Consider the following 8128-nt stretch of genomic DNA (forward strand, 5'->3'; position numbering starts at 1 on the left):
CATTTATCATCTATTTTACAACTTATACAAAATAGTCTTTTTAGGTGTTTTCATGCTAACACCTTTCACAAAAGTTGTTTATTAGACACCCAAGACTCATTTTCTTCCTTAAAAACTCAGCAAAAATTACAAATATTTTCATGGAAAAACCATAAAATCTTAATCTTTTTGCAAAATAGTACCCTCATTTGAAAGCTCATGCTTCAAGGGTCTCAAAAATGTAAAAATCATCAAGAAAAACTATCAAAATCACTTACTTGTGAGGATTATAAGTTGCTAAAAATTTGAAGCTTTCAAACCCCCTTCAATGGCTGATTTTCGATGGAGAAAGAAGATGAAAAAGGGATGATATCGTCTTTCCTTTATTTACTCTTATTTTAGTCAAAATAAGCCACCTAACTTACCAAATTTTGAAAATTTGACCACCTTTGTCTCTTATGGCTGGCCATGCCTCCCTAAAAGGTCTAATTGCCCTTTAAAGACCTCCAATTTAGGTTCTCTAGCTATTTGGAACTTTTAGCTATCAAAATAGGACTTTTACATTTTATGTGATTTAGTCCTTTTTCACAATTGGACTCACAAACGTCACAATTAACTCACTGAATTTTTCATGCACTCTTAAAAACATGCTATAACATCTAAATAATTATAAAATAATTTATTCAACTCTAGAATTGTGGTCTCGAGACCACTATTCCGACTAGGACTTAAATCGGGTTGTTACTCGGGCTCGGACTCGGACGGATACACGGATCCAACCAACACACTAGTTTGGCACCCAATGCCTCATTGGATAAATCTAAAGAAAATAATTGCTCCCAACGCTATAATAAGTTGATACCCAATGTCTCATCGGTTAAACCGAAGCAAATTGGTACCCAGTGCCTCATCGACTCGTAGTCAAAGTAACCCTGAACATTTTCTATCCTATAGTATGTCATCTATATCCGGTTCAGCCTGAATAGTTAATAGGGTTTTTATTTTATATTTCAATACAACCAATGTCTCAACTTCATATATATTATCAACATGTGTGCATTTATGCAACTTGAAATCAACCACAATTTCTCAAAATATATATTCAATTCATACATTCATAAAAATACATATATTTCTCAAATATGCATAATTGAGTCATTCTAATCATAAAATGATTCAAACTAGCCCAATAGAACAAGAATTCTCACCTCAATTACTTACCATGCACAAACAAATCAATATGAAATAATTTATAAATTAGTTCGGATTATAGAAACACAAACTGTAAACTCCAAGCTATTCGTCGACGACCTTATCTTTTCCCTTCTTTTTCAAGGAATCCGGGTCGACATTAGCTACGGAATTAAACAAACCACACATTTCATCAATACACAAACAATTTCACATTCAATTGCTAATTTATGTAACTTTTACACTTTATTCAATCTAGTGCCTAAAATTGGGACTAGCATAACTTACACATTTAACCCTAAATTTTTTATACCAATTTCACTCTAAGCTAGCTTTAACTCTATATTTCTCAATTCAACCTCTAAATTTTAAAATTTTCACTATTTGGTCCCTATTGCTTAAAATCAATAATCAATTTCACAATTTAGTCTTTTTTTTTTTTTACTTTTAACCTAAAAGTCTATGGAATTAGTCCTTAAAGGTTTAACTACTCATTAATGGTAACATTTGAAATCTTAAGCATATCTAAAAATAAGACATGGGTCGCTACCTCATAGTATCGGGATTTCAAAAATATAAAAATTACGAAAAAATGACTACATTAAGTATATCAATTTTGAACTTGAAATTTTGAAACCCAACTGTGCGTTCTCCCTTTTTCTTTCTATACTTCGAAATGATGGAGAGAAATTTCTTTCTCTTTCCATGCAGTAAGGTTATTAGTTTTCTTAAATTTTATTATACTTTAAACATTATTATAACTAATTATTCAAACAAAACATTATTATAACTAATTATTATAATATAATATATATAATACATATACTACAAAACCATAACCGACCGTCATTAAAACTTATGAATAATGGTCTATTTATTTTATAAGTCCTAGATATTCAATTCTATTTGTAATTCCTTTATACATATTACTTTATTCACTTACGCAATTTAGTCCCTAAACTCCAATTAAACATTATTTTGTCAAAATTACCTATCCGAAATTCAATTTACGAAACCACACTTTTCGACACCATTAACTTTTAGATCGTTACAAAATATGGATGATGGCAATCGGTCAGACATTGGTCACATTCTGGGAGTAGCTTATGTGGCTAATTTAGAGAAGTATTTAGGATTACCGTATATAGTGGGAGTGGGGAGAAAAAATATATATATATATATAAAAGGCTTTTGCAAACCTCAAAGATAGAATTGAAGTTGAATCCTCTCGTTGAACATGTTCTCTTGGTAGGGGGTAGGGAAGTTTTTATTAAGTCTGTTCTCCAAGCTTTGCCCACATATGCGACGATGTATTTCTTATTACCTAGGTCATTTTGCAACGAATTTGAAGATATCATGGCTATGTTTTGGTGGAAAAAGTCAACTGAGAAGAAGGGTATTCATTGGTGTACATGGTCTTAGCTATGTGAGTTGAAAGGGGATCGTGGGATGGGCTTTCGAGATCTTTCAAAATTTAATATTACCTTGTTGGTGAAACAGGGTTGGCACTTGTTAATGCAACCTACATCGTTGGTTGGGCGACTTCTTAAAATAAATTATTACCTAAATTCAGGGTTTCTTAGTGCACAGTTGCACTCAAAGCTCAAATCTGCCTTTGGCATGGAGAATTATACGGAGAGCTCGTAGACTTTTAGAGAAGGAGCTAAGGTGGAAAGTGGGTTTGGGTAGGAAGATTTCTATTTGGGATGAGTGTTGGCTTCTAGGTCCAGTTCCTCAAAGGATCCAGTCCACTCTGGTAAGTCATCTTAGATAGTATCGGATCTTATGTTGCCTGATGAAATGGCATGGAATGTGGGGTTGATTGACTTTGTTTTCTCAGCTGATGAAGCCATGCTTATTAAAAGTATTCCTCTCAACTTTCCCCCAAGATGATTGTGTAGTTTGGGGAGGTAAATGCTCGGGTATTTACAGTGTTCGTAGTGGCTATCGTCTATTACTCAAGCCTCCCTATTTTACAATCGTTGGACCGAAAGTTATTTAAACAGATTTGGCTGCTTTCATGCCCTCCGAAAATAGAGATCGCGATATGAATTTTTTTACGCTCCTTTCTGCCTATGAAATTGTGTTTGTATAGCGAGAGAATCGCAAATGATCCCCAGTGCCCTAGAAGCAATCAAGCTGTAGAGGATGTGAATCACGCCTTACGCTTTTTCACTTTTACGAAAGACGTGTGGGTAACTTTGCAATATGTCAACCCGATAAGCAACGACCAAATGGGTTTCCATGAGTGGCTTTCATGGATGTTTGAAAACTACTCTATGCCTAAATGAACAGAAATTGCAATTACATTGTTGCCTATCTGGTATGCCTGGAACAAGTTAGTGCATGAGGGTAAAAAGCAGGGGGTAGGGGAGTAAGTAGTCTTCATCCGTGGCTATTACGCAGAGCTCGCTGTTTTGGGTACTGGTGCTCTTCGATCGATTCCATCCACTATTGTTCACTGGCCCCTCTCATCGGTGAATGTTGCTAAGGTCAATGTTGATGATGGTTTTGTCCTTGCACAGAGGAAAGCATGTTCGGAGGTTATCATTAGAGATGAATATAGGCAAATATTGGGAACGTGTAGTTGGCTTACTAATCAAGTGTTAAACAGTGTTTGCTTCTGAAACGCTTGCAGTGGTTCGTGGTTTCCGTTTTGCTTGTGACATTGGCTTTCTGTCAGTGATGTTAGAGGGGGACTCTAGGTCAGTCATTGATAAAATTAATGATAGTCCGGAGGATCTTTCGGAGATAAGTGCACTGATCTGGGAAGCCAAGGAAGTTTCAAAGTCCTTTAGGGACTGTCGCTTCAGTTACATTGCCCAATAGGGCAACAGGGCTGCGTAAGTAATGGCTCGGGATGGGTTACTGCGTGGGGAGGTGTAAACTGAAAAATATATAGGAATTTTTCTATGTAATTTATCACTTTTTTACTTAAATTCGTTGTTAAAATTAAGTAATCGTTTAATAAATTAATGAAATATGTGAAAATATGAAATTAGAACATAGAAATTATTAAAATGTGATTTTATGCTTTATTATATAATTTTCATGCATAAAATGATTTATTTTATATTTATTTGAACATATTATATTTTTAAGACATAAAATGGACCATGCATGATTAAATTAAATAATAAAATATAAAATTATATTTAATAATTCATTTTAAAATATTTCATTAATAATTTGGGTTGTAATTAATTATTTAAATTGAATAAATTTTATTCTTTGGTCCTTTAACTTATTGATTTATTTTGGACAGGTCTGATAGCTTTGTTGGATTCCAAAAGTCGTCCAAATTGAAGACCAAGTCAACCCAAATTCGGCTACACATGGCTGTCCTCTTAAACCACTTTTTGGTTCAATTACACAAGGTCCTTACATTGTTGAAGAAATTAGAGATTTGCCCGAAGATTTACATTTGACCGAGTCTCAGTCTTGAGTTATTATGGCATTTAAATTGCTTCAAAAGTTTGAAGAGACTAAACCCAACTATTTTTAGCAAACTACCCACCTCTCTTCACCTATAAATAAGACCCCTTCATTCTCTCATTCATCATCCCTCATTCCTCATCATTCTCTCTTCTCTCTCAATTCTCTTAGATTTTCCATTTCCCACACCTAGTATAATCTCTTCATAGAGATTTTAGCAATTAAACCTCTTAAAGAGCTCTTGGTCAGCCACCTTGAAGAGCCATCAGCAAAGGAGCAAATCGAAGGAGCGAAGGATAGAAGGAGCCTCAACTGTTAGAGTTTTGGGTGACAGTCACTCTGATTTGGGTTTAATCTTTCTTTTCTTTAATTTAATCTAAAAATGTTTGCTATGCGTTCTTTGTTCTTGTTTACCACAATCATAGCTTAATTTTATTTAAGCTAAGATGATTGTTTTGATTAAATAATATTTATTTGATTCATGCTTATACTATTTGCACTTCAATAGATCATGTTTTCAATTAAAATCAAGTCTATATTTCGTTCATACATGATTGAAATGCACCTGAATTAGTTGAGCGATCCTAACCAGACGACGGCTAGTGGACGCACAATTGAAATGTGCATGCTCAATTTAGATCCTAAACCGATTAAATTGCAGGTTGCAAAACAACTCTAATCAAGCTCTCTTATCTACATAGTTTTTAGATTTGTGTGATTAAACTGTTTCAAACCTAACACGTTCCTGTTACCTCACACGAATGCTAAGAAACCCTTAGTAAATAAGGATCAATAAAATGCGTATTTACTAAGTATATGATTCCGAGAGGACCTAATGTGGTTTCCAAACTCATGAAAGACCGAGTTGCCATGGACTATTTTTCCGAATGTTATTAAGCATGTTGATAATAAATTGAGTTTAATTAAAGTAATTGTCCTAGTTTATTTATGTTATAATTGTTGCAAATTATGTTTAATTTTGATAAAATCTATTTAATTCATATAATTTGCATATTTGGGATAATTTGCATTAGGGATCATTGCATTTAGTTTAATATATTTAGTTTGAATCAACACTTCTCAACCATATTGTGTTTTTGTTTACCAAGTTGTTAGTATAATTTTACAATTAAGTGATTTAATATAAATACAATCCCTATGGAGACGATAACTTGATACTTACTTATTACTTGATAACGACTATATACACTTGAACAAACATACGCGTTACAGGAGGATCATTTTTGGGTGGAATAAGTCCAAGCACTGGTCATCGCTGCTGACTATGAAGATCGAAGGCTAGTGGATCCAACTTAGATTTGTCTCTGGGTGCTTTTGTTGTGGGGATTTTTGTTTCATTTTTGTTCCCCCGTTGTCTTTTATTCTCAAAAGAGTCTGTTCAATGCTTGATTTTGTTGTGGGGATTTGTCTCTATTTGCTGTTGGGTGGTCTGTTTAGTTTCTTCTTTGTGGTGGTCTGTTTAGCTTCTGCTTTTTACTTTTGTTTTGAGTTTTGCTTTAGTTGTTTTACTTTTAATAAATATGACCGAATTTTCATTAAAAAAAACTTTATTCTTTTGTGACTAGTGACTTTGTCACAAACACTCAATATTTTTTGTGATATTTTTTTTTTCATAGAAACTTTATTCTTTTGTGACTATTAAGTTTGTCACAAAAACTCAAAAATTTCTATGATCATTTTTTGTCACAATAACCTTTTTTTATTTATAAAAAATATGGTCACTGAAATCATAAAGAATAGTAAGGAACATAAGTGTCACAAATGAATTCTAGGAGTGAGAAATTATTTCACTACTATTCATTATATTACTAAAATTACTTTTCATGAAATTAATTATTATCATCATTAAAAAGTTTATATATAAAAATTATATTTTTAGCTCACTATCACAATTAATATTGTAAAAAATACATACAAATGGAAACAAAGCAATAAAAAATAATAATATTTTTTCCTAAAAAATAAATAACAATAATTTTCATTCATTAAATTTAAAAAATATCTTATTATTTTTATAATTTATAAAAATGAGCACTATTGCAAATTACAACTTTCCATCATGTAATCATCTTTTTGTTCAAGGAATAAAAGAAAGAAAAATAATAACAATGATCATGCCTGATTCTCAAGTTTCAACTTCACGAAATCATTCGGGTTATTTTACCCATCTAACTCAAAAAATTTTAATATTTATAAAAATGACCCTAGTTCAAAAACATTCACTAAAATGACCTGAAATGAAAAGTAAATTTGGGTTTTTGGAACCCAATAGCCAGCACCACCTTGTGTTTTGGCCCCGTCATTACTTGATGATTGTGTAAGGCTTTAAAAAAATAAATTTTTTAAGTTCAGGAAATGAATGCCCGGCACCAATGTATTTTTTTTAAATCGTATCATACTGGTATACAAAAATACCAGTATTTGAAAAAAAAATTTGGTTCTGGCCATGTAATGGTCGGCACTAGAGTCATTTAAAAAAAAATAGAACATTGATGACCGGAACTAGTGTCATTTTAAAAAAAAAAATTTGGGTGCTGACTAGTAGATGGCCTGCATCAAGTACATTTTTTGGGTCCCAAGACACATTTTTTTTTACTTTGGGATACTGATGGTTGGCACCACCTTTTTTAGATCCCAATTTTTTTTTTGTTTTGGGACACCGACAGCCGGCACCAACTTTATTAGATTAAAAAAATTATTATTTTTTATTTTGGAACATTGATGGTCGGCACCAAGTATTAAGAAATTAGTTTTCTTAATTTTGGGAATTAGATGGCCTACATCAAATTTATTAGATAGATATATATATAGGTGTTTTGTCTTCCATTTGAGTTTTTTTTTGCTTTATTAGTTGAAAATCAAGATTAAAAATATCAAATTTTTCTTTATTAAGAAGGAAGCAAATTTTTTTTAAGATGAGTTCCCAGATCTTGTTTGTTTATATTCATTTCGATGGAGAAATGATAAATACAATTGAAGAATGTTGGCTTTTTTTTTTAAGTCGGAAAACAATATGAATGAGATTCAACAAGCGTGTTTCGCTAGTGAATTTAAAACGAAAAATTAGTACAAAGATAACAACCCGTTGCGGAAAGCAAATGTTGAGACTGTTTTACAAATTTCCGGTTTCAACAAATCCGCTCAAGTTCTCAGAAATAAAGCTTAAGGATGATGATGATCTAGGGACAATGATAGTAATTTATTGTCCCCTTGAGATGAAAAATCCTAGCCCAGTTGAGTTGTTCGCGGAGATAACTAAATCGGATCTCATTCAAGTTGTAATTCCAGCAAGTCAGCGTTCTGGAATTGATTTTGATCTTAACGTCTCCTGAGAATATCAGCCGGGTTGTGGATGGTCAATGCTAACTCCCGAAAATCCAAACACCGGTGGATGTCCGTATAACATCCCAAACTTGTGTACTAGTTTAGAGATCCATGAAGAGGTGTTGGCCACCATAGAATATGGTGATGAAAGGTCCGATAATGATGATCAGTCCCACTA

This window comes from Gossypium hirsutum, chromosome A04, assembly GCF_007990345.1.
Source record: "Gossypium hirsutum isolate 1008001.06 chromosome A04, Gossypium_hirsutum_v2.1, whole genome shotgun sequence".
NCBI classification, from domain to species: Eukaryota; Viridiplantae; Streptophyta; class Magnoliopsida; order Malvales; family Malvaceae; genus Gossypium; species Gossypium hirsutum.